This window comes from Antechinus flavipes, chromosome 1 (genome assembly GCF_016432865.1).
Source record: "Antechinus flavipes isolate AdamAnt ecotype Samford, QLD, Australia chromosome 1, AdamAnt_v2, whole genome shotgun sequence".
NCBI classification, from domain to species: Eukaryota; Metazoa; Chordata; class Mammalia; order Dasyuromorphia; family Dasyuridae; genus Antechinus; species Antechinus flavipes.
The window spans coordinates 439457287-439485136 of NC_067398.1; the positions used below are offsets into that span (position 1 = coordinate 439457287).

A 27850-nucleotide genomic window follows, 5' to 3' on the forward strand; every position below is an offset into this window, starting at 1 on the left:
TGCCTACTTTCTGCCATACTATTTTCCAATTTTACCAGCAGCTTTTGTCAAATAGTGAATTCTTACCCCAAAAGGTGAAGCTTTTTGGTTTGTCAAATATTAGACTGTTATAGTCAGTGGCTATTTTGTTCTGCGAGCCTAATCTATTCTATTGATCAACTAGTCTATTTCTTAGCCAATACCAAATGGTTTTGACGATCGCTGCTTTATAATGTAGTTTTAGATCTGGTACAGCTAGACCACCTTCATTTGCTTTTCTCTTCATTAATTCCTTTGAAATTCTTGATCTTTTATTCTTCCAGATGAATTTTGTTGTTATTTTTTCTAGTTCAGGAAAATAATTTCTTGGGAGTTTGATTGGTATAGCACTAAATAAATAGATTAGTTTAGGGAGTGTTTGTAAATGCTTAACTCTAGGCATTCACTATATTTGTGAACACCCTTGTACCACTCTGCATTTACTATTGCCAGTCTCTCCTAATTCCCAGGCCCTCAGAGAAATCTCCAGTCACTGTCTTTTGAAGTGCTTAAACCAATTTTACCAAGCTTACCTCTATTTGAGGTCTTCAGAGATCTCTGGCCATTGTTTCATAAGAACTATGGTTCATAAAGAACATGGCAGCGTTCTCAAGAACAGCCACGTGCAAACTCAAGGTCTTTTATTCATGTGTTCACATTCTGCCTAGCTGATCTCATGCTGACTCCCAAATGAACACCAGATCAAAGAGACTTCCTCCTCCCCATACTTAAATAGGGAATATGAGGTCACACACACAACCAGTCAGAGAAGGAGGCACTATCCCTTAACAATGTGATCTCAATGTGGCCAGATTTCCCGCTCATAAGGCGGTCCCTGTTTGCTTGCAGAAATCACATCTGAGGGTCTCAAGCATTACTGCTTGTTTACTTCCTGGTGCTCTGAATGAGACCCGGTCCTTACAAGTATTGTCATCTTTATTATATTTGCTTGACTTATATCCAAGAACATTTGATATTTTTCCAGTTGCTTAGATCTGATTTTATTTGTGTGAAAAGTATTTTGTAGTTTTGCTTATATAGTTCCTGACTTTCACTTGGCACATAAATTCCTAATTATTTTATACTTTTGGCAGTTACTTTAAATGGGATTTCTTTTTGTATCTCTTGCTGTTGGATTTTGTTGGTGATGTATAAAAATGCTGAAGATTTATGTGGATTTATTTTGTATCCTGCAACTTTGCTAAAATTATGGATTATTTCTAGTAGCTTTTTAGTTGATTCTCTGGGGCCATGTTAGTTCTATTCACACTAGTGTATCAGTTTTCCATTGGATAGGAACAGGTGAAAGCATTGGTAACCCTTTATCAGTAGCCCTGCCTAAAAAGTCGAAGTACTCAATTGTAATCCTACCTGCTGTAAATTGTCCCTTCCCACAGATAGATGGGGATTTTTTTCAACCACAAAAGGAATTAAAACTCCCGTTTCATTTTCACATGTCCATCTCAAAGGAGTAGCACAAACTTCAGCTGCTATTGATCCCCCTACACCAGACATGTAGGTGTCTGCCTTAATCTTTGGCCAGTGACTGGGCCAGCTGGCATCTCTAATGACTGTTCGATCTGCACCAGTGTCTATCAGTCTTTCTAATGGTATGCCATTTTATATAGATAGCATAGGTCGGTCAGCTGTCACAGTTGCTATCCAGAATATTCCTTGATTCTGCTGCTTGGAGTCAGAATCTGGGCAACTCTCACTAGGTTGCTTATTAGGAGACTGTATCAGTAAACCTGATGCTACTACTCCTCTTGGGTGATAAGTCACACATTGTCTACCTGTGTTAGTGACTGGGATATTAGCTACACATTCCCCAGTTTCCCACATCAGTGTGTGGATGGACACTGTTTTATAAGTGCTCTGAGGAGGTGAAATGGTCAAGCCAACTGTGCCTGGGGGCAAGTGATCCATAGGACAGACAGGAACAGATTTCACCTCTCCAGGGGGTATCTCAGTAGACCCAGTTGCATACAATTCTATTTTCCCCAATTGTAATCGCTTTTCTCCCTCTGATTGCTTCTTGGCTGATAGATCATATAATGCCTTTCTGCCATCTGATTGCCTTTTGGCTGACTGATCATGTCTTAATGTTGAATTTCTAAAGACTCTCTGCATGGAACCTTGGCTGCCATCATGTCCCACTTGGGGTCCTGAAGCTGGGCCCCGCTTCTCATTTCCCTGGGTCAATCTACATTCTGAGGCCCAGTGGAAGCCTCAGTTGCATTTTAGACATAGGGATTTGGGTTTTATTCTCTTATCCTGTCCTCTCACTCTATTTTTATATCTACACTGGGCTCTCAGATGTTCTATTTTTCCACACTGAAAACATTGATGAGTTTCTCTAGAAGTCCCTTGCGAAGAGGGACCCCGTCTTCCCATTTTCATCATAGTCTGGCATAATAAGCATTTGTGCCCACCGTGGCACAGCGCCTTATGATCTCCTCTAAAGGAGCATCTTTGTGTAGTCCCCATATAATTCTTCTGCAAACCTCATTGGCATTTTCCTTAGCCAGTTGTCTGATCATTATTCTTGTAGCTGCATTTTCTCCAATGGTTCTTGTGACAGCTGTTTGCAGATGTCCCACAAAATCAGTAAAGGGTTCATTGGGATCTTGCTCTTTTTGTGAAGGCTTCCCCTTGAGCTTTCCCTGGGAGGGTACCCCAAGCTTTTATTGCAACAGTAGCAATTTGTTAAAACACTGCTATGGGGTAATTAATTTGTGCTGAATTGTCTGCATACTGACCTTCACCTGCTAGTTGGTCAAAGGTGACTTGTATATTAACTCCAGTTTGCTTATTGTGTTGGGCTTGTATCCTGAATAATTCATTATACTCTGAAAGCCACAACAAGTTTTGTTCAGATTCTAAACATGTCCTTGCTATAGATTTCCAATCACTAGGGGTTAAGATTTCATAAGCCATATTATCTAGTAACATCTTAACATAAGACAATGTAGCCCCATAAAGAGTGCAACCCTTTTTCAAATCCTTAATTTTTTCTAGATCAAAAGGAGTGTATCTTCTCCTTTGTTGACCTGAAGAGTCAACTCTTCAATCACAGGGTATGCATTTATTTTTAAATCAGATATATCCTGTCTTTCTTTCTTAGCCTTAACCAGTGCCTTTTGTAATCTTGTCATAGGCTGCTTCATAGGTAGTATTGATTGTGTTACTGCCTCTCCCCCTCCTCCTTCTCCCTCCATTCATGAAGGGTTAATTGAGGGATATGGGTCAGGGGATGGGGAATGTTCCTGCTGTGAAGTCCCACACTCAGAATTGTACTTAACTCTTTTCTTATCTAATTCTTCATCCTTTTCACTTATTTTATCTGGATCCTCCCCCTCCTGCTCTTTCTTATTTTTCCTTATTCTATAACTTATATAATTTCCTAAAGCCCGTTGTATTAAATTATAAGTATAAAGTATTTCTTTGGAAATTGAGTCAGGTTCATAATCACTGTAATATTGACAGTTGCTCTCCTACTAATTTCCACTCGTCTGGATTTAATTCTTTTTCCTTTGAGAACCAAGGAGATGTATACTGTACTGTTTCTAAAAGTTCAGAGATCTGCTTCCAACTTACAATCAAACCTTGGCTTTTCATTAGTCTGACAATGCTCTTTACACATTTTCCTTGATTTGGAAAAGAAGGCTGTTTTCTAAACATCTGTCCCATTTTAGATGAAATACTACTTTATCCCTTGACAAATTTTCGTTGTCTGTTTTTGTACTCATTCTAATTTCTGGGTCACAGATGAAGGTTCTTGGTCCCACATTCTGGCACCAAAATGTAATATTCTCTCTAAAATGTAATATTCTCTATTGAGGTTTTCTTGGGGTCTCTGGGAGCAGCCTTCATTTCAGTTCAGTAATCACCACAAGTGCAGCCAGATGTTAAAGTCCAAATACTTTATTGTCTCCTCAAAGCCTTATCTCCTTCACTTGGGGCTCAGCTAGTTTTTCTGGAGGCCTTCTGGATCTTGGTTTCAGTGGAGAAGCTAAGGAGGAGAACCTGCCACCATTTCTCTGTCTTCTCTAGTTCTGATTCTGGCTGAGTTTGTCAGAACTTATATGCTCTCTTATCAAAGGTATGAATCTTGTAGAACTTAAGAAAGTACTAAGTACATGTACTGAACTAGAGAACTGTTAAGCATCATGCTAATAAACATCTCTATCATTGTCTCTATCAATTCCACTGACTTAACACCTTGTTTCAAGTTCTGGCCTATAAACAAGAGACCCTTCCCCTTTCTTATACCTTTCCCTTATTATTTCTCTTTTCTATTTAGCCTATACCTTCCCTTTTCCTCTTTCTCCTCCCACTTTTCTATAAGATGAGAGATGTTTCTCAGTGAAACTAAATATATCTAATTTTTTTGGGGGGGCCAAATCTGATGAGAGTAAGATTCACACAATATTTGTCACCCTCTCTTCTTTCCCTCAATTATAATATTTTTTTTTGCCTCTTCCTGAGATGCAATTTCCCTCATTTTACCTCCATTTCCCCCCTTTTTTTCTGTTACAATCCCCTTTCCATCTCTAATTTCTTTTTTATATTATAAAAGTAATGTTTCTCATTACTTCTCAATGTTTACTCATGACAGAAGTACAATTCTCAAAAAAATTTTTTTCTTTTTACCTTTTTGTGCTTCTCTTGAGTTCTATATTTGGAGGTCAATTTTTTTGTTTAACTTGGGTCTTTTCATCAAAAATACATGGAATTCATCTGTTTCATTGAATGTCCATCTTCTACCCTGAAAGAAAATGCTCAGTTTAGCAGGGTCATTTATTCTTGGCTGTATTCCAAGATCCTTCACCTTTCAGATTATCAGATTCCAGGCCCTTTGATCCTTTAAAGTGGAAGCTGCTAGGTCCTGAGTAATCCTTATTGTGGCTCCTCAGTATTTGAATTGTTTCTTTTTGGCTGTTTGTAATATTTTTTCCTTGGTCTGATATTTCTCAAGTTTAGCCACGAATTCCTTGGGGTTTTAATTTTGGGTTCTCTTTCAGGAGGTGTTCGGTTAATTCTTTCAATGGTCATTTTACCTTCTGTTTCTATGATAGCCAGACAGTTCTCTTTGATGATTTCCTGAAAGATAGTGTTTAGGTTCTTTTTTTCATCATGTCTTTCAGAGAGTCCAATAATCCTTAGATTGTCTCTCCTAGATGTATTTTCCAGGTTGGTTGTTTTCCCCATTAAGTATTTTACATTTTTTCCTATTTTTTCTTTTTTCTTTTTATTTTGCTTGACTGATTCTTGTTGTCTTATTGAGTCATTCATTTCCATTTGTTCAATTCTGAATTTTAGTTTATTTTCTTCATTTACTTTTTTTTACTTCTTTTTGTAGTTGTCCAATTGAATTTTTGAATGAGTTGTTTTATTCTATGGAATTTTTTTCATTTCAAAAATTCTGTTTTTAAAGGAGCTATTTTATTTTTCCATTTTACAAATTTTGTTTTTTAAGAAGTTATTTTCTTTTTCACTAATTCAGTTTTTCTGGGAGTTGCTTTCTTTTTCCAGTTTATCAAATCTATTTTTCCATTTTACTATGTCTATTTTGTGTTGCCTTTTCCAAACTCTCTTGCAAGGCTTTCATTTCCTTTCCCCATTTTTCTTCTAGCTTCTTTTAAGATCCTTTTTAAATTCTCCTAGGAGAGCCTTGTGTGATGGGGATTAGGTTAAATTTTTTTTTTCGGGGGGGTACTTCATCTGGAGACAGTCTGCCTTTAGTCTCCTCAGGGTTTGAAATCTGTTCTTCTCTTTTGCTATGAAAGCTGTAAATTGTTAGAGTGCTCGGGCACTCTGAGACTGCCCTGCTCCTGGATTCTGAGCTGTCTGTGCTGGCATTTGTGGTCAGCTGCCTGGGCCTCGCTGTCTCTCTCCCACTTCCAATTGAAACAATTCTTTGGTTGTTTCCTCCTGCAAACTTTCTACCCCAGGGAGGTCACACCACCACACTGAGACTGCTCTGCCCGGAGGCTCTGCTCTGTCTGCGCTGGCATCTGTGGTCAGCTGTTTGTGCTTCGCTGCTTCTCTCCCACTTCTGACGGAAACAGATCTTTTCTTGTCTGTTTCCTCCCATAAATCCTCTGCCCCAGGAGCTATATGCACTGGCATTTGTACTGGTTGCCTTGGCTGCCTCCCGCCAATTTTTTGGCGATCTTTAAAATTATCTTCTGCTGATAATTTGTAACACTCCCAATATTTGTGGGTTCTGCCGGACCAGAGCTAATTCAGAGGCTGGATTTCGTAATTATTGTGAGGGTTGTAAAGAAGGTCAGAGAGAAATGTATGTAGTCTCCGCTATCTTGGCTCTGCTCGCACCCCCCCCTCTCCCCCAGTCTTCTTGTTTATTAATCTGTAACATCTTTCATATACATGCCTCTTTCTCTTCCAATATTCTTAGCAGCCTGGTGCTAGTCCTCATCACCAAACACCTAGACAGTGGGTAGCCTTGTGGTTGATCTCTCCATCTCTAAATCTGTCTTTATTCCATTCTGTCTTCTACCCATCTTGACCTTCCTAAAGCACAAATCTGACCATGTCACCTTCTCTACTTGGGAATTTCCAGTGATTCCATACTAACTCCAAAATAAAAAAAAAAGATCTGCTGTTTGACATTTAGCGTCCCTTATAACTTGGCCCCTTCTTATTTCTCCAGACTTCTGACATGTTTATACTCTGTGATCCAATGACATTGATATCCCTGCTATCACTTCATCTTCTGACTCTCAGTGGTTTCACTGAGAAATGAATGCTCTTGTACTTCATCTTCTTCTCCTGGCTTCTCTGTTATCCTTCATATTTAAACTTATATTTCACTTTCTACAAGAAGCCTTCCCTGAGCTCCATTAATGCTAGTGCCTTCCTTCTGTTGATTATTTACACTTTTTCTTATATATTTTGTTTGTATGTAGGTTTTTGTTTTTGTTTTTTTCTAATTAGATTATGAGATCTGTGAAAGCAGGAACTATCTTATATTTCTTTATTTTCCAAAGACTTGATACACTGTTTGACACCTTAGTGCTTATAAAATGCGTATTGACTGATAGGAATGTTGCAGAAGGAATCATTCAGAGCATATTTATTGTACTAGATGTCCTTTGAAGTCCCTTCCAACTTTAAGATTCTTAATTCTTCATATAACAACTGTATTTGCAATATATTTATGAATGTTTGGATTCTTTAATTAGGCTTAAAACAAAAAAGAAAAAGAAAAGAAAAATGGATATATTATCCTTATGATTTCATAAGATAGTTAAGAGATCCAGTGTGAGAGTTTCCTTCAGGGTAGGGGAGACATAGTAATGAAGAAGCAGTTAATGCATAGAACGCTAGGCTAAGTAGCAGTTGAGATAATACTGTAGTCCCAACATCCCACTAATTAATTACTTTTGTAATTTTGTAGGAATTATTCAATCTTTTTGGATCCCAGTTTCCTAGATCACATTTCTAGCACTTTATGCTTTATAAAGCACTTCACTCACAATCACTCCATGAGATTGGTGATATAAATATTATATCTCTTATATAGGTGAAGCACAGAGAGATTAGGTCATTTTCCAAAGATCATACTTTGGAGCTGGGGTTCAAATCCAACTTTTCTCATTCAAAATCCACTCTACCAAGCTGCTTCTTCATCTGTTACATGAGAGAGGAGAGGCAAAAAGTATCAGGTTAGATGGTCTATTTAGTGATTTTTTTTTTGTTTCAGTTATTATAATGCCCAGTGAAATTGAGCTGGTGGCCGTGGTTATCACATGTGCTTTCTGGCACTCTCCTGGGTTAACATTTTGCTTGTTTAGGACTGCTCTTATTGCCCTTCCCTCACATTATGGTTCAGTTTCTTAAAGGAAGGCTCATTGTTCATATTAAAGGAGACTAAATTCAGGGAAGTGGCATGAATTCCCTTTTTTCATAAAGCTATTACACCGTGCAATTCACTCTCACTTCTTAGCTCAAACAATACATGTGGTGCCACCAAGTCTCCTGTCAAAGAGCTATAGCTTTCCTTTTAAAAACAGGCTCTATAGTAGTGGCCAAGTTAATGCAGAGTTAATCAATGTATTTCAGCAAATGACCATCATCACAAATTGTAACATTTTATCTCCTATAGGTGTGGTGTATTATTTACATGTTTACTTTGTAATTCTAACAGTTTCTTGCCACCCAGTGAAGGTCATTTTTCAAATACCACAAATTAAGGAGTTATTTTTCTGTGGTTTAGTAATATATAAGGATTATACTGCCAGCATTGCTGGATCCCTGATTTTCTGAACAGTTTTATGTTTGTTATTTAAAAGAATTTTTGGTCTAACAGACAAACATTTGGTACTGAAATCTTTAGAAGATGGACATTCATATAATCATGCAGTGTTTAGTGTTTCTATTTTCTAAATTCTATTTCAATTCTAAAAACGTGGGTCATTGTGGTATAAAACATCTAAAGAGGGGTTTATGACAGGTAATATCCATGCCATTATATCAGAACCTATCAATAGATTTAGATCTTCTAGGACTTTTGTCCCTTATTTTAGAAATTCGAATGCCCTGAAATAAAGATTGCTTATATGCTCTGGGGTAATACATTATTCTTTGAGTTTAGCTCTTTACTGGATGACATATTATTTTTATGACAGCATGGAAAGCACTAGGTTATTCTGCTAAAAGTTTTAGGATAGTCAGAATGGGTAGGTGAATGTTTTTATTTGGAAGTGTGAGGAAAGCCCTTAAATCAACCAGGGACATAGATTTAAATTGCTATTTTGCTTTTTCTTTGGTTGGATGTACATTTTGGTACTGATAAGATTTGACTTAAAAGTTAGATACTGTCACCTGCATCAATTATTTGCTTATGTATAACTATTGTTGTTATTGTTGTTTGTGATTATTTTAATTGTAAATTGGACAATTCTTTTTAGAAGGACATTTGTCATATTTCCATTTCTGATATTTTCTTAATGTATGTGATCGAACCAATATCTACTAGGATCTCCCCTTCTCTTCTCTCACCTCCCACCTCCTCACTTTTATAGGTTAGACTAGTTTCCCTCAAAAGGTGGAAAAGATTGTCCCTGGGACTTCATTATCCCTTTATATCCCTCAGTGTATCTTCTTAGTAAGTCTGGCTGAATTCACATGCCTTTCTGGTTACCTAGGAACATAAAAGATGCATTCACTTGGAATCTGGGCCCCTCATACCTACCCAGTGTTCTAGGATTGTTGAATTCATCTGATGGCCAGATGTGTTTCCATTAGCAAGGCTAAGTGCTTTAACATAGAAAGGATAGTCAACAAGGATACAGTAAGTCCTTTTGTTAACTAATCCGTGGCCTATATAAGAACTTTTCAACCTGAATTAACAGAATGCTTTTAACAATAGTATTACAGAAAAGGAAAAATTCACAGAAACTTTTCTGTATTCCTTTCTCTAATAAATGTTAATAAATAAATGTTATATATCTTGTAATGTATCATTCAATTCATGGTCTGTGAGATATTTTTCTTTAATCCTTCTTTTCTTGTCATTTCATTTTCCTTTTTTTGTATGTGGAGAGGAGAAGAACTGCTGGAAGAAAGGTAATTGAAACTCCATGTAATATTATTTGATATTACATACATATATTTTCTTTCTTTTTTGAATTTAACAGGTACTCAGACAAATTTAGACAGGTTTAAAAGATCATTCATAATATATATATATTTTAACATTCCTAAGAATTCTTTTATCTTCCACAGTATTTCAGTTTATATCTTTTGTCTGGGAAGTTTTATCTCCTCTCCAGCCTCTCAACTCATCCCCTAAATTCTCAATTTAAAGTTGTTTTGTTTGTTTGTTTGTTTTTTGTTTTTTTTTTAATCAGACTGGCACTTCTCTGGCTAAACATCTTTCTGAACTTCATGAGAAACTTCATTCCTATCTAAATCCTATAATTTTGGTAGTATTTTTCCTGCTTTCTTCTTTCTTTTTCCCTACGCTACTATCTTATCACCACTTCTGCTACCCCATTTCTTCTTTCTCTGTCACCTAGACTTCTGTTTCTCCTCTAACACTCCCTTTTTTCCCCAAGACTACTCCTACCTACCCACAGTAACCATAATTTCCAAATTTATTTCTTCTGACAGCTTGAAGTCTTTCTGCCTAGAACTCTAAAGGCTTTTGCAGATTAGTGACTTTTTAAGGTAACTGTATATCATGCTTATCCTAAAGAATATCCTCACTCAATTGCAGTTCAACTTAAATATTAACATAGTACTTAATTTAATTATAAAGAAAATTTGTTCCTTGAGGTTCTATTAATTGAATTTTCACCATAGTTTTTTCTGTCTTTATTTCATGATTATTTGTGCATTCCAGTGGCATGATGTGACTATTAAATTTTAGTTTTCACTAATATACCTTCAAGGAGAGTGATATTGAACCATATTTGTTAACTGTGTTGATACTTTCACATACAAGACTTCCAATTTCTTTATTAGAGTATCATATTATAATAGATTCTACATAGTAGACACAGCAAATATTTATAAGTGCACAGATAAATTGAGAAAGAAGTATTAAGCAAACATATTAAAATTTATGGTATTTGTTAATATAAATAATTTGACTTGTGTTTTACTTGGAACAAATTTGGTTTGACGATTTATTGAGAAAATTATAATACAATTTTTTTTTGAAATTTGAAAAACAGAAATTAACATAGTTCTTTTGCCCTCAAATATATCTTGAATCATTTTAATTTTTTAATTGAATCTTCTAAGTATTATTGAATTGAAGAAAACAAGAGAACTTCTATACTCACTTCCTGTTTTGAAGTCAGGCTGATTTGCAAATATGTATAACATAAGAGATGATGAAGGCATACAGTCAAAGTCTAAGTCACTCTACTTTCATAGAGTATATTGCCCTTTCTTCCCTAACTTAGAAATCTCTAGGTAGTGATTATCTGTAAATTAAAGTGACTAATAGTAACTATCTTCCTTGTTACAGAGTCCTGATTTACCTTAGCAGAACTGCTGCTAGGAAGAAGTGATAAAGGGTTTAATCTACTTCAGTAATAATCTCATTGATTTTCAAGAATCCTTTCTCTCCCTTCTTTATCTCCTCTTCCACATGGCTTACAAATTGATTCCTAATATCAGTAAGTCTTACTTGCTGACCATGTCACTCCCCTGCTCTAGAACGTTCAATGACACCTTATTGCCTTGAAATAAAATACAAACAAACTCTCTTTAGTGTATAAGACTCTTTGCAATCAAGCTTTAATATATTTTTGGAGTCTGGTTTCCCATTAATCCTGTTCATTCACCTCCTGGTTCCAGTCGCAGTAGTCACCTTGATGTTCTTTATCCACATGCCTACTCATATGCCTTCTAACCTTTGTGTACACTATCTTCCTTGGCTAGAGTGTTCTTAGAATCCCTAACTTCATTCAAAGTTCAGCTCAGGTATCTCCTATCAATCACTTGCATATGTCTATATAAAATAGATATACAAATATTTACTGATAATAAATCATAATTTTGTGATCCCACATTGTTATGAGACCCCATAGGAAGTGTAGTTCACTTCATGAATCACAATTTAATAAGCTAAGGTCTACAGAGGAGTGAAAACATGACTAGCTTAAACTGTCATTAAAAAAAAAAATTGATGTTCTAAAAGGACTCAGAACACTCAAAAGGGGGCTTCAGGAACAAAGTATTTTTTCCATGTGAGAAATCCAGGAATAGAGTGAGGAGATTTATGTGGCATAGAAGATAAAGTTTACAAAGTCAGCAATGGATCCTGTAGAGGAATGAATTTGTGTGTGTGTGTGTGTGTGTGTGTATGTGTGTGTGTGTGTGTGTGTGATCAGTACTTCCTGTAAAATATCCTATTTACCTGACACTTAAATCAGACACATAGTAAACATTTATTTAATGCCTACTATGTGCCAAGTATTTTGTTAAATACTGGGAATACAAAAAAAGACAAAAGACAGTTCTTACAATTAAGTAGCTCACAATCTAATGGGGGAAACAGCAAGCCAATATACAGAAACAGGCTATTTACAAGATAAATAAGATATTAAGGTGTTGGAAAAGACATGCTGTAGAAGATGGAATTTTAATTGGGACTTAAAGGAAGCAGGGGAAATTAGTAGATGGAGATGAGTAGGGAGAGCATTCCAGGTAATAAGGGACAATTAGAGAAAATGGCAGGAGCCAAGAGATGGAATTTGTTGTTAATAGTAAGGAGAACACTGTTACAAGATCAAAGAATATTAGTGGGAAGTAAAATACAAGAAAATTGGAAATATGAGAGGTGGGTAGGTTATGAAGGGCTTTGAATGCCAAACAGGATTTTGTATTTACTCCTGGGAAGTGAAAGGGAGTGACTAGAGTTTATTGACTAGAACAGGTAACATAGTCAGACTTTTAAAACTGAGTACCCTCCCATTCAGGTTCCCCCATCTATCCTGTCTCCCTCCACCACCACTCTTTTTTTTTTTTTTTTTTTTTTGAAAGAGTAAAAGTCTTAGCCAGGGAGAATTAATGCCATTGGGAGGAATCAGAGATCTGGACTGAAATATTCACAACTGGAATGCCTCAACAGAAAGGATAAATAAATAATTGTAAAATACTTTGTACATGTTGATTGCATCCATTGCAAGTCATAAAATATGAATTTGTTCCTGAGGAAAACTCAGGTATCTAATTTCCATTCTATTTTTCTTCTACTCTTTTGAACCTTCATTACCTACCCCTTGCTACCATTCATTTAAGGTAATTCAGAAAACTCTGAAAGTGATGATATTAATCTAAATGCAAAGTTTTGTTTTCATTAGCAAGAAAAATACATTTGCTTATAGTTTAAATTACAGTTTATAAAAGCCCTGTGAGAAAGATGTTTAACTGACATACTAGAACTATTGAAAATAGAACTCCAGAAAAAATAAAATGAGTAAGCATTGCTAGAATTTCTTTTCAAAATGATTAAAATTGAACCTTGAAGTTATAAATACAGCCACAAAATTTTGTGTTTTTCTTATTTTCAAATTGTAAAAAGACTAAAATCCTTCAACAGTAGGGTCACTGGAATAGAATCTCTTTGTAGTGTGAAAGCTCTGCTTTTATGGGAAGCATCCCCATCTTGTGGACTTATGGAATATTACTACTAAAGGCAATTGTTGCCATGTTGCATTATTACAATTGGGGCATAAATGGTTTTATTCAACCAGAAAGTCTATTTACCTAAGCATCCTAGTTAAACCACAATTTTACAGTGTTACAATTTTTCCTTCTCTTAAGGGGAAACTGTTGCTACTCTTCCCTCCCCCCCCAAAAAAAAATTTTTTTTTTCTTTGCTGACTCTGGAAAAATCATTTCAATAACTTATGAGAAATTTTTCCACATAAGTTTCGGGTTCACAAAATTCTGATGATAGATATCTGATTTTATATAATATTGAAGTTCATTACATAATTTTAAATTTTAAAGTAGAAATTTTGATAGGTCATAGAAATCATATTTTTGCTAAATAGTAATTAAATTAAAGACTAATTTCTAATAGTATGATTAACACAATTCTTATACCAAACTTATGTCTCATGTAATGGTATAGTTATTAGCTAGGTTTAATTTAATTTTTAAAAACTATGAATTTAAAATTATATGAAGAAGCAACTTTTTTTTAGTCTTCTGCTCTTGTCTTCTAGTAGAAAACTCTGCCAGTTTTTTAAAAAAGAGGGTGAATATGTATGACCAGTTTTTATGCCCATTAAAAGTGGAATTTATTATTGAATTGCCGGTTTTTTTCAAAATAAAAGTATAGAGTTTAGTTGAGAAAAGAAAAAAAAAATCCAGTTTTACGTTCCATAACAGCTGCTCAATGAATGTTAAATTGAATTGTTTTGCAATTTGAAATCCAAAGTGTAAGATCAAAAGATAATGTATGAAGATCTTAAGGTATTAAGTTACTCATCTAATTTGGTCTTCATCTTTTGTTCCTTCCCCCTCATTTTATATGTAAACTAGAAAATAAAAATGAGGTTTCTGTTTTTCAGTTTCTTAATGTTATCTCATCTTAAAATGTAGTTCAAAGGAAGAAAGCCTTTTTTCCTAAAAGAATTAAACAAGAAAATGAAATATTAGAGATATAAAAGATCTTTTAACTTAATTCTTTTACTTTATATAAATGAGGATATGGAGAGTCACTTGTTCAAGATCACTTGCAAGAAGTGCAATAAAAACCCAGGTTTCTTGATTCCCAAATCCAGTGTTCTTTCTATTTATTATTAGTCTGTGAAGATAGAATTTTATGTAAGCTATATCAGTCCAATGATAGGACTCTCTTTTAAAACTAGTTGACAATACATTTTTCCTGAATGATTAGATTGGAAATTTATTATTAAATTGCTATGTTGATGCATATTCCATGAAAAAAATTTTTCAAGACTTAAAAGATATTGACCTGGTCAAGTCAGTCAATATTTGTTAGGTTTTTACCATATGCCAGGCACTGGGCTAAACTCTTGGGATATAAAGAAAGGCAAAAACACTGTCTCTGAACTCAAGAAACTAGCATTCTAATGAGCAGGTAATATGTTGATTACTGTATACTTATTGTATCTGATCCTTTCTTTCCAGTCACATAACCAGTATTCTAATTCATGTCCTTATTAGTTCTTGCTTGGACTATTGCAATAAGCTTCTAATTGGTCTTTTTTGCCCTACGTCTCTTCCCTCTTTAATTCAACCTCAACATGTTACTATCCAATTGCTCCTCCTAGAGCTTAGTTCTGACCATGTCTTTATTGTACTCCAGGAATTTTAGTGGAGAGAAATTCTTAACATGAGCTCTATGAATTTAAAAAATATATATATTTTAATAATTGTATTTCAGTGTAATTGGTTTCCTTTATAGTCCTCTGATTTTAATTTCTGTATTTAAAAACATGATTCTAAGGAGGGGTCTGTTGGCTTTACCACACTGTCAAAGGGGACCAGGACACAAAAAATAGGTGAACAACTGTTGCTGTTTGCCAATTACAGCCTTTTCCCAGTCTGCCTTAAGCCTGTATTTCAGGGCTTATTGCATTTTACTCCCCTTCACACATTCACCATCTTGCTAAATTGGTCAATTGCTATTGTTCCCCACACAATATTTCTGTTTTATCCCTGGTGCCTTGTGTGAGTGGTCTCCTCTTCAGCAACACCTCTAAAACTCCTCAGCATCCTTTGAGACTAAGCTGCTCATGTAACAATCCTACATGAAAATTGACCTAATTCTACTGTCACTTCTCTTATTCAATCACTTATGCATTTTCTCCTAAAATTCCTTTGAACTTACTTGATATCCATTTTGTATTTGCTAGTATGTTTACATAATGTTTATTCTCAATAAAATGTAAGCTTCTTAAAGCTGGAATTAGTAGCCTAATAAATAAGTCCTGGATTTGATCTAGTTATTGGGATATGTCAGTTATTTTAAAATACATGCTTGATAGCTATTAGATACTAACTACTATGAATACTAGCAGTCTTTTATAATTAAAAAAATTATCGGTGTGAGAGAATATTATCAAAAAAATAGTTATATAATTTTTGGTGAGTTCTTATTAAAATGGTTCATTGAAATGTAACATGCCATTCCATAGTAATTTTACAACTTTATTAATCTGTGTACAGTTTTAATATGTAATGGGAGAAGTTCAGGGAAAGAGAACCAAGGAATTTAATTTCAAGTAAAAAAAAGATAATTCTTATGATAGGTTTAGTGTCCTTTGAAAGTACAATCTGAAATGTTTTTCATTCTTCATTTCATGAAATCAGGAGAACCTGAGTTCAAATCCAACCTCAGACACTTAACATTTCCTAGCTGTATGACTTTAGGTAAGTCACTTAACTCCAATTGCAACACACACAAAAGAGTAGAAACTATTTTTGCTCTTTCTTTATATAACCAAAACTTAGCACAGTACCTAGCACATTTTAAGCTCTTAATAATTGATTGTTGATGTCTTTATTCTTTGACAGCTCTTTTATATACAAATTTAGGAGCCTTTTGTAGGAGAAGATGGCTTAAAAAATTATATAGGTACATGGTAATTTTTTATAGCTACATAATGAGTAATTTAAAATGAATCCTAATGATATATAATTTCATTATAATTTCACAGTTCTGAAACAGTTGAAAGAATGTTTTATTTTATTTTGTTAGGTTTTTTTGGTCTGGTCATTCCTCCAGTGACATAAACACAATCCAGGATATTTGAATATATAGAAACCCTATAATTCATAATCCATCTATAAGTTTTAGAGACTTGCCTAAGACTCAGAATACTTGTCTGAGGCGCAGAGATATTTGCCTCTGATGATACAGCCAGTTTGTGTTAAACACAATTTCCAAAATCTGAGATGGTAAAGAGAATTTTAGTTTTCTTTTAGACTCCCTTAATATAATCAAACATTCTTTCTCTTCTGTTTCATCAGTTATTTTATAAAGGACCATTTCCTTGTTTAATTGTTTTTCTTAACTAGTATTAACATTCCATTTTGATTTGAGTAGGGAAAAAAACCTAGAATTATATGAAATAAAATTATAATTTTTGAGATATATAATTTATTTCACATTTCATACTTTACCAAAATTAAGTTATATTGAAAAGTATCCACAATATATTTACAGTTTTATTTATGCATCTATTCTGTGTACTTTATTATAGACTTTTCTCTCGAATCTTAAAAGAATAAAACCTCAAATTTGGAAAGTACCTTAGATAGGATCTTGTTCAACTTGAAGACCATCAGTGATCTGGGAACTTTCTACTTCCCAAACTAGCCAATCTTTAAATTTAGATGTATGTCATTAAATTTCCTTTTTATTGGATTAAGCTTATTGATCTAGTCTTTTGAAATATTTCCTTAGATTTCAACTTAGAGTCTTATAACTCTCAGATTTTATTGTCTGTTAATTTTATAATCATGTCATCTATACTTTTAAAAAATATTGGAAAAGAACAAGAAAAGAATATTGCAGTGATCTACTGGGGAACCTTCTTGTCTTGACATTAATCTATTAATTACTCTTTAGTTTTGGTCAGTCAACAAATTCTGAATTCAACAACTTTATCCAGCACATATTTCTACATAGCTAAGGCCTGATTTGTGTAAATAATTAGTCCAATGAAGAGGTTTCATCATTCAAATTTGTACTGCATATTTCCATTGGACTAGAACCAATGATCATATTTTACATAATTACATTTCAAAAAAGTGAATTCAAATACATGTAACTACTTTAGGGGACTCATCATTATCACCAAATAGGACTTAGCTGTATTTTGTCTAGAGGATTCTCCTGATTTTATCATCATTGAGTTAGAACTGGAATGACCTTATAGTCCCCTCATTTTACAGGTAAGGATATTGAGGCCTAGAACTAGGGTAAGGATCTCATGGCTGGAAGTGCCTGGAGAGAAGTTGTTCTTAAGGGTTCCCAACTGTAAGTCAGAGTACATTGCTCTGCCTTGTTGAAAGGTAGTCAAGCAACTGGTCATTCAGGAAACATTTATTAAGTGCCTACTATGTGTGTTCCAAAAAGTGTGATACAAAGAAAGTCTGAAGACAATTCCTGCTTTCAAGGAGTTTGTAGGCTTATGGACTATGAAAACATACAGTTATGTTTAAACAGGTTACATACAGGATATGTGGGAAGTAATCCACAGAAGGAAGGCATTTGAATTAAGGGGGAAAGGAAGGGAAGCAAGCAAGGAAGGAAACACACTATGCTGTGATCCACATTCAGTCTCCATAGTCCTCTCTCTGGATGTGGATGGCTCTTTCCATCACAAGTCTGTTGGAATTGCCTTGAATGTAAGTCAGAAAATTCTGAGCTCTCCAGATTTCCTCCATAAACAAGACAAAATAGTATCTCAGGACGACCATAGTGTGGCAGAAATAAATAAGAGCTGAGCAGAATGGTGGTCCTCCTGGGACAACTAGAGAAGACCCTAGGAAAAACCCCAGGATAAAGGCTGGGAGGCATAACCTGAATAAAGTACAAACAAATCCGGGCTGTTTCTGCTGAAATAATAAACAAACCCTGGGGACAGCTGGGTTGAGAGCTACCCTTATCCTCAGCCACAGGAATTTTCAATTCATGAGGGTCAGACATCTAAGCAGGGGAAGATTGAAGAGCCCTCTGATGCCAAAGGATACTGGGCCCAGCTGTGCTGCAGATGTGGTCCTGGTCTGGTCTGAAGCTGAGAAAGAACCAGCTTGTGCAGGGTGAGTGCAGAAGTAGTGGGGCAGGCACATTGCTCATTTTGGGCACGTAAAGGAAAGCTCAGTTCTTGGTTACCATTCCAGATCAGAGGGAAGAACTGATGGTTACAACCACTAGAGGGATCTTAGGGAGTAAGAGCATTTCTAACATTATATGCTTGGGGCCTCTAGCTGTGGCTTGGAGTAGGAAAATAGTATCAAATTGGGCTCAAAAAATACAAATAAGAAGAAACGAGCCAAAGGCATCATTTAACACATCCCAGGACTAGAGATGATTATAAGAACAACCTCCTTTAAAAAAAAAAAAAACAATCAAAGGAAAAAGAATCTAATTATACTTGGCTACTATGGGAAGAGAGAAGACCAAGGTTTGTTTTCAAAGGATACTGAAGCAAAAAAAAAAAAAAAAAAAAAAACTCTCCTACTCTAAATAGTAACATCAAATGATCACCTACCCAGAAAGAGATCTTGGAAGAACTTAAAAAGGATTAAAAATCAGATAAGAGAGATTGAGGAAAAATTAGGAAAAAAGTAAATGGTGAAAAGAAAGTCAATCAACTGAAAAAGGAGATCCAGAATCTTAAGGAAGAAAGCAACTCCTTCAAGATTTTAATTAGGCAGTTCTGTCAATAAAAAGTTTTTTTTTTTAAAAAGACTTTAATTAGGCAAGGGAAAGTGAATAGTGTTTTAAGATCTCAAGAAATAAAAGAGATGAAAAAATAGAAGAGAATGGGAAACATCTCGTAAGAAAAACAACTTATCTGGAGAACAGAACAAGAAAAGAAAACTTAAGACTAATCGGACTACCCGAAAGCTACAATCAAAAAAAAAAAAAAAAATCTTGACACAATAAGGAATAATTAAAGAAAATTGCCCTTCAGTTTCTTGATTAGAGGGGAAAGTAGAAATAGGAAAAACAAAAACAACCCACCAATCACCACCTGAAGGAGATCACAGGATGAAAAACCTACAGAAATATCATGGCCAAATTCCCAAAACTTTAGATTAAGGGGAAAACAGTACAAGCAACAAGAAAAGAACAATTCAAATACTATAGAGGCACAATTAAAATTATACAAGATTTAGCAGCTGCTGTACTAAAAGACCATACATAACTCTTGGAACTCTGTATATCAAAGAACAAAAGAACTAAAGTTGTGGCCAAAAATAATCTACCCAGCAAAGTTAAATATAATCCTGAATGAGAAAAAAAAGGGACATTCAATAAATTGACAAACTTTTAGTATTTTGTTGCAAAAAGACCAAAACTTAAAAGAAAATTTGACATAGAAGATCCAGGAGGAATGTAAACTTCAAAGGCCAATTACAAAGGATTTACTAAGTATAAACTGTTTGCTTTTTATATGTAAACTGTGTGCTTAGATTGTCATTAGTAATTGGGTAGTTCCAAAGAAAGATTAGGGAAGAGGAGCTGAGTATGATGTAGTGTAGGGGAAGATTAAAGGAGCAGATTGTCTCATACAAATAAGATACCAGAGGGAGAATTTAAAGAGGAATCAGGTTGGAGTAGAGGACTGGTAGTGCTAGAACCCCATTCTCATCAGATCTGGATTAAAGAAGGAATAACATATACATCTAGAAAGGCATAAAAAAAACTATATTTAAAAAGAAATAAGAGAAGAGAAAAGGATAAGGGGGCATAGATACATAGAATAAGATTTAGGAGGATGGGAGAAGGAAAAGCAATCAGCATTAAGTGACTAGCTAAAAAAGGAAAAGGAAGGTAGGAAAGATTATTTTAAAGGGTGTGGAATAGAGAGGAAGGGGTTAGAAGTAAACTAGAGAGGGGATAGGTAAAAAGATAGGTTGAGAAAGTTAATAGAGGAAATAGGATGCAGGGTAATACACAAATAGTAATTATAATTTTGAATGTGAATGATATGAATTCATCTACAGAACAGAAACAAGAGAGTGGATTAAAAACTAGAATTTGATCACACATGCTTACAAGAAGCATTTAAAAATGAGAGATATACACAAGAGTTAAGTAAAGAGCTAGAGTAGAATTATTGTGCCTTTAGTCAATGCAAAAAAAAAAAAAGCAAGAAGAGCAATCATAATATCAAAGTCAAAGCTAAAATAGATTTAGTGAAAAGAAATAAATAGGAAAACTATATTATGATAAAAAGTACCATAGATAATAAAATAATATCAGTACTAATATATGCCAAGTATCATTAACATCTAAATTTTTAAAAGAAAAGTTAAATATATGGAAATAGATAATAACCATAATAATGGAGTCTTTAATCTTCTTTCAGAACTAACCAACCACCACCACCACCACCACTACCACCATCACCATCACCAAGTTAAGGAAGTAAATAGAATTTTAGAAAAGTTAAATATGATAGCTATCTAGAGAGAATTGAATGGAAGTTGGCAGGAATACACTTTATTTTTTCCTCAGTGGTATTTAGTACTTTTACAAAGATTAACTCTATATTAGGGCACAAAAAATTTATAGCTAAAAGCAGAAAAATTAAATACTTCCTTTACAGACCACAATGCAGTAAATTGTATTAAATAAGGGATCATGGAAATTGGGAAAAAAACTAATTGGAGAATAAACAACTTAATCTTAAAAAATATATGGATTAAAAAACAAATAATAGTAAATCTGTAATTTCATTGAAGAAAATGACAATTATGAAACAGTAGATCAAAATGTATAGGACATAGCAAAAGCAGTAATCAGAAGAAATTTATGTCTTTAAGTCCTTGAATCAGTAAAAAGAGAGAGAAAGAGGAGACCAATAAACTGAGTATGCAATTAAAAAAAACTAGAAAAAGAACAAATTAAAAATCTCACATAAATCATCATCATTCCTATATAATTCTATCCTCCCGGAAAAAATAATTAGATAATACCCATTTAAAATGATTCTAGACAGTATAAAATACCTGGGAATACATCTACCAAAACAAACCCAGGATCTATTTGATAAAAAATGATAAAAAATTTTGCAGATTTAAATAAATGGAGAAATAGATTCATTCTTCGTGGGCAGGCAGGGCCAATATAATAAAAATGACAATTTTACTAAAATTTACCTATTCAATGCCATCCCAATTAAATTATCATGAAATTATTTTATGGAGCTGGAAAAAAAAAATAATTCATTTGGAAGTATAAAAAAGATTAAGAATATCAAAAAACTGATACAAAGAAATGTGAAGGAAGGAGGCTTATCAGTCGCAGATCTTAAGTGATTTTGTAAGGCAGCAATTATCAGAACTATCTGGCACTGGATAAGAAATAGAAAGGTAGATCAGTAGAACAGAGTTGACAATCTACAGCAGCAAAAGAATATAGTTACCCATTATTTGGCAAGTGCAAAGACTTAAGTTTTTGGATTAAGAATTCATTATTTGGTAAATTATTGGGAAAGCTAGAAAGCAGTCTGGTAGAGATTGGACATAGACTAATATCTTATATAACCTACATATAAAGGGAGAGATTATAAAAAAATTTAAAGAACATGGAACATATTACCTATCAGACTTTTGTATCAGTGAACAATTTGTGAACAAACAAGAGATAGTGTTATGAGTTATAAAATGGATAATTTTGATTACATTAAGTTAACAAGTTTTTATTCAAATAAAACAAATGTTGCCAAAATCAAAAGGAGAGCAAAAATTTCTGAGGGGGAGGGGAAGAGTTTATATACAGTTTCTCAGATAAAGGCCATATAACTCAAATTTATAAAGGACTTTGTCAAATCTTAAAGAATGTGAATCATTACCCAGTTGTTAAATGAACAAAGGATATGAATAGGCAGTTTTCTGATGAAGAAACCAAGATAGTTTATAATCATATAAAAAAATGTTCCAAACCATTAGTGATTAGAGAAATGCAAATTAAAACAATCTTGAGATATCATTTTATACCAGTCAGATTGGCTATAATGAAAGAAGGGGAGATTCACAAATGTTGGAGACAGTGTGGAAAAATTGGGACTTTAATTCATTATTGGTAGATCTGTGAGCTGATCTAACCATTTTGGGAATATTTGGAATTATGCCCAAATTCCAAAAATGCCTAAATTCCAAAGAATTATGAAGCTGCACACACACACACACACACACACACACACACACACACACACACACACACCCTTTAGTACCATTATTAGGTTGTTTCCCACAATGATTAGGGAAAATGGAAAAGAACCTACATGTTCTAAAATGATTATAGCAGGTCTCTGTGGTGGCAAAGAGCTGACAATTTTAGAGGTCCCTTTCACTTGGGGAATAGCTAAATAAATTGTGGTATATCTTCGTGATGGAATATTACTTTGCTGAAATAATAAAAGCATTGTAAAACACTATAATATATAGTAATAGCAGTATTGTTTTAAGAACTACTTTGAATAACTAAATCATTCTGTTATTATAAATACCCAAGTTAACCTCAAAGATCCTATGAAGGAAAATACTGTCTGAATCCAGAAAGGAATATTGCTGAGGTGTAGGAAATGATGAATTGGTTGATCTAGAAAAACATCAAAAGATCTGCCCTTATGATGGAAGATGCTATCTACTTTTAGAGAAACAAATAATAAGAGAAAACAAGCATAGTATAGTTTTACATATATGTGTACAAGTGTATATGTGTATGTTTATAGATATTTACACTTAATAGTAACCTTCCTTAGGGTAGGGGGAGGTATTGAAAGAAGGGAGAAATGAAATAAAAATTTGCACAGCAAAGAACAAAAGAAAACCAACAAAAAAGCAAGGAAAACAAGGTAAAGTATTTGTTATGTAGGTTTTCTTGAAATGGAAATGTATTTTATGTTGAATCCTTTCTTATGTTCTATAGTATACCTGTTTTCCTCCTCCTCCCCCCTCCCCCTTCTCACTTTGTATTTAAATGTAAAGTTTTAAAATTTGGCACAAAAAAAGGACTCTATTATGAACTAGGCACTTTTACAAACAAATTATTTTATTCTCATTATAACACTGAGAGATGGGTGCTATTATTATGCTCATCTTACAGTTGAGAAAATTGAAACCAGCAGAGGTGAAGTGACTTACCTAAGATTGCACAGCTAGTTAAGTATTGAGGTTGAATTTAAATTCAGGTCTTTCTGACTCTATGGAGAGCCCAGTACTTGATCTACTGCATCACTATTTCCTGTAGAAAATATGATTTGTGCTGGGATTTAAAGGAAGTCAGGAAAGCCGGGAGGCAGAGGTAAGAAAATAATAACATTTAAGACATGGGGAATAACTAAGGAAATGTTGAAAGATGGAGTGTCTTATTCACAAGGAACAGCTAGGAGGCCAGGGTCAAAGGATTATAGGATACCTTGGGAGGGAAAGAGAAACTGATGAGATCCTTGGCAGAGAAAGGTTTTGAAGAGCTTTGAATGCCTAACTTAAGATTTAATATTTGATCTTGGAAGTCAGAGGAAATCATTGGAGTATATTGAGTAGGGCATGATATGGTCAGGCTTGGGTTTTAAAAGAAAGATCACTTTGGCAACTGAGTAGTAATGGGGTAGGACTTGAGGTGAAAAGACCAACTTTCAGGCTAGCAAAAAATATTTGCATCCACTAAGTGCTGGCTAAGTACTGGGGAGACAAAAAGAGGCAAAAGATAGACGTCTCTGACATGAAAAAACTCATAATCTAGTGGGGAGACAACATATAGAGAAATGATATCCAAAACAAGCTATGTCAGAATAAATAGGAAATAATTAAGGGAAAGTACTGAAATTAAGAGGGAAAGCTTCCTGTAGCAAATAGAATTTGTTTGTGACTTTAAAACCAGGGAGGTCAGTAGTTGGAGTGTAGAACCAGGAGATCGCCAGAGAAAATACCTGGAACTCGAGATAAGAGTATCCTATTTTTGGAAGAGCCAGGTCGTCATTGTCACTGGATGAAGTAAAGTGTAAAAAGACTGGAAAGATAGGAGAAGGCTAGGTTATGAAGCATTTTGAATTCCAAATAGTATTTTGTATTTGATCCTAGAAGCAATAGTAACTGAAATTAGAGTGATTTATATGTATGGGTGGGTGGGTGACATAGATCTAAATTTTAGAAAAAATACTTTAATGACTAAATGGAGAATTGGATATCCATAGGCAATTGCAGTAATACTGATTTTTTTTTTTTTTAAATGCCCTGAAGTAGTGATGGCCTGAACCAGAGTGGTGGCAGTATCAGAAGAGAAAAAGGGTGTATTCTAGAGATTTTACAAAGATAATATCAGCAGGCTTTGGCAAAAAACTTAAAATTGGGGGAGGAGATAGGGTGAGAGAAAATGAGGTACTTGAAGGACTGGAATGATGGTGTTAGCTCTACACACACACACACACACACACACACACACACACACACACACAAAACACATCACTCCGATTTCAATAGTTCCTGTTGCCTTTAGGATCAAATACAAAATACAAAGTCAAATAAAAAAATTTGAACTAGAAAAGCCCTTCATGCTCTAGCCTTCTATCGTTCCACTTTTTTTAATCTTACTTCATGATCCAGTGACTGACTTCCTGGCTCTTTCACAACCAAGACACTCTATCTCTTGGGCTCCAGGTATTTTCCCTGCCCATCCCCCATGTCTGGAATGTTTTCCCTCCTCCATTCCAATTATTGACCTCCTTAAAGTTTTCCTTAAAGTTCCAAACAAAATTTGAAGTTTGTAGTGGGGAGATGGTTTAGAGGGAAAGATAATGAGTTCCATTTTGGATATATTGAGTTTATGATGTCTGCAAGACATTTAGTTTAAGGTATCTAAAAGGGAGCTGAAGATATAGCATTGGAGATCAGCAGAGAGATCTGAGTAGGAGAGGCAGATTTGAGAAACATCAACAGAGTCAGTCATTAAATCTATGGGAGCTGATGAGATCCCAATTTGTGTAGAGGGATAATAAAAGAGTGCCCAAAGTACAACTGAGATGGGAGAGTGTGATCTAGAAGAAAACCCAGCAAAGAAGACAGAGACAGGACAAGAATAGAGAGAGTGAGATCTCAGGAGTGTAGTCAACAGTGTCAAAGGCTGCACAGAGATCAAAGTGAATGAGGATGGAGAAAAATTCATTAGATTTGGCAGCTAAGAGATTATTAATCCCGTTAGAGAGAATTGTTTCAGAGGAAAAAGATCAGAAGCCAGATTGTAAAGAGTTAAGAAAAGAAAAGGAGGAAAAAAAGTGGGGACACCTATTCTAAATTCCTTCTTAAGGAGTTTAGCTACAAAGGGCACAAAAGATTTTAAAACAATAATCAATTGGTTTTTTTTTGTTTTTTTTTTCCAGGATAGAGATGTGGGCATGCTTGTAGGTTGAAGGGAATGAACCAATAGAGATGGAAAGTTTGAAAATAAATGATACTATATGGACATTATAGAGGGAGCAAGCTGTTGGAAGAGAACGGATTAAATGGGATCATTTGAACAAGGGATTATCCTTGGAAAAGAATAAAGCCACTTCATGATGTCAAATAAGGGTCAAATAGAAGTATTTCAGAATTCTTGAAAATGGATGTGTTTTTTTTTTTTTTTTTGTGGTGGTGATTTATCTTTCATTTTCAGAAAGGGCCAGTGATAACAGGGTGATGTCTTGATTTTCTCTTGAATTAAATTTAAGTGAGGCAGATTTTTACAGACTCAGTCTCTTACAAAATTATCAAAGTTCAGTGGCAAGACAAAAATGAAGGCAGTGACAATAGTACAGGATGGTTATGGATGATGTTGGAATCCTTGATTTCTGATCAAGATCTAAGTGGTTCACTTCATATCAGCTTCAATTGCCTTCATGGCTTTTGGAACAAATTGTTCTTATCTGCCTGTTCGCTCTTTAACATACTTGGTGTAGAGATCGCCTTAATTCATCGATGGATTCGAGTTCCCTCAGTTATCCTTTATATACTGAGATAGTTTTACCAAGGTATGGCCACTGTATATGCTACAGCTTCTTGGAGCCTGAGGTCAGAGTTGGGTGGCAAGTAGACACCAAAGGTAGATGAGCAGCCTTGAAAAGAGCTCATCAAGCCCTAACTGTAGAGGTGCTAGTCCTTCTTGAATACCTCATATAATACATACAACTTCATAGAGGTAGTACTTTTGTGGGTGATGATGAGATCAAAGATATGACCATTTTTGTATGTGACTGAGGTAGGATAGAGGAGTTGCATGTGGACTGAGTAGAGTGGAGCCAATGGCTCCTCATGTGTAGATTGAGGAATGCATGTGATTAGGGAGTTTGAAGCAGTTATATTGAAGTTCCCTAGTATGAGGGCAGGATTTGGTGGGAGGCATTGAGAAAGGGAGGATGAAATATAGTTGTTATTAGGAAGATAGTGTGCTGTAGTGGAAACAGTGTTAGATTTGTTGGAATCAAAAAATTTGGGTTCGTATCTCAGCTTTGTTATTTGCAACTGAGTGATCTTGAGCAAGACATCTAACCTCTCTCAGCTATAAAATGAAAGGATTAAATTAACTTAACTTGGAGGTCCCTTCCTGTCTTAAATTTATGATCCTGTGATCTCTCCTATATTCCCTTAGTCTATTCAGTTGCTGGAAAAATCCTAGTACAGTAAATGTTATTAAAGGGTTTTTATTATTAAATATTATTTTAATATTAATACTTAATTGTTATAAATACTTATAATATACACAATAAATAAGTATATTTAATATTTATATTATATATAATAAAACAAACAAATGAATAAAATAAAAGTAAATAAAAATTATTAAGTATTAAACACATTTAAAAGTTATTAATGAACATGTGGAAAAGAAGATAAGGATCATGAAAACCTAGCATAGGCTCATCCAGGATAGGTCATATCATACTAACTTCATTTCCTTTTTTGACAAGGTCATTAGACTAGTATGTCAGGAGAAAACTTATAGGTGTGGTTTTCTAGATTTTAGCAAAGCATTTGGTGGAGCTTCTTATGGTCCATACAATTGGGTATTTTCATGGTGGTTTGAATATCCAGACCCAAAAAGTTATATAGGTTGATGTTAATGTGGAGGAAGCCAAAAAAGTTAATGTGATCTTAGACTTCATTGAGAGTCCTGCTAAAATACACTAGGATAGGGGAGGTCACAGTTTTATTGTCCTCTGCTGTAGTCAAACTGTATCCAAAATATTGATTCTTCTTTATTTTTTTTTTAATTTGCACTCATAGATTAAATAACCCCCTTAAAGACATAGGCTTTTGCATTTATTACCTTTTTCCTTATCAAACTTCATTTAAATTACGATTTTATGGTATGTGGAGAAGTAGGAGCCATTCAATTTGTGACGAGTCTTGTATCATTCACTGAGAGGTAAGGCATACAGCTGATACAGAAATGGAAATTAAAGATAGGGTAAAGTAGAACAATTAGTAATTGCATATATTTTAAGAGTAATTTAAAAGTTTTAATTTACATCCTAAATTGATTTAAGAGACTATTAGAAGTAAAACAGCTTTAGCTGATAGAATTTGACTGATAGAACGACTTTTCCCTTTCCTAGATATAAGGGTGGTACTATTTTTTGGTTGTAATAAA

At 34.4% G+C, this 27850-nt stretch overlaps 1 protein-coding gene and 1 long non-coding RNA gene across 3 annotated transcripts in view; both read left to right on the forward strand.

Annotated features, from left to right (window-relative positions):
- Nucleotides 1–27850, forward strand: part of MRPS28 (mitochondrial ribosomal protein S28) — a 159350-nt gene that overhangs the window by 42158 nt on the left and 89342 nt on the right. The window lies entirely within an intron of this gene.
- Nucleotides 9433–11264, forward strand: LOC127543739 (uncharacterized). The gene is made up of 3 exons (XR_007949293.1): nucleotides 9433–9612; nucleotides 10159–10215; nucleotides 11024–11264. It is a non-coding gene; the product is annotated as an uncharacterized LOC127543739 (long non-coding RNA).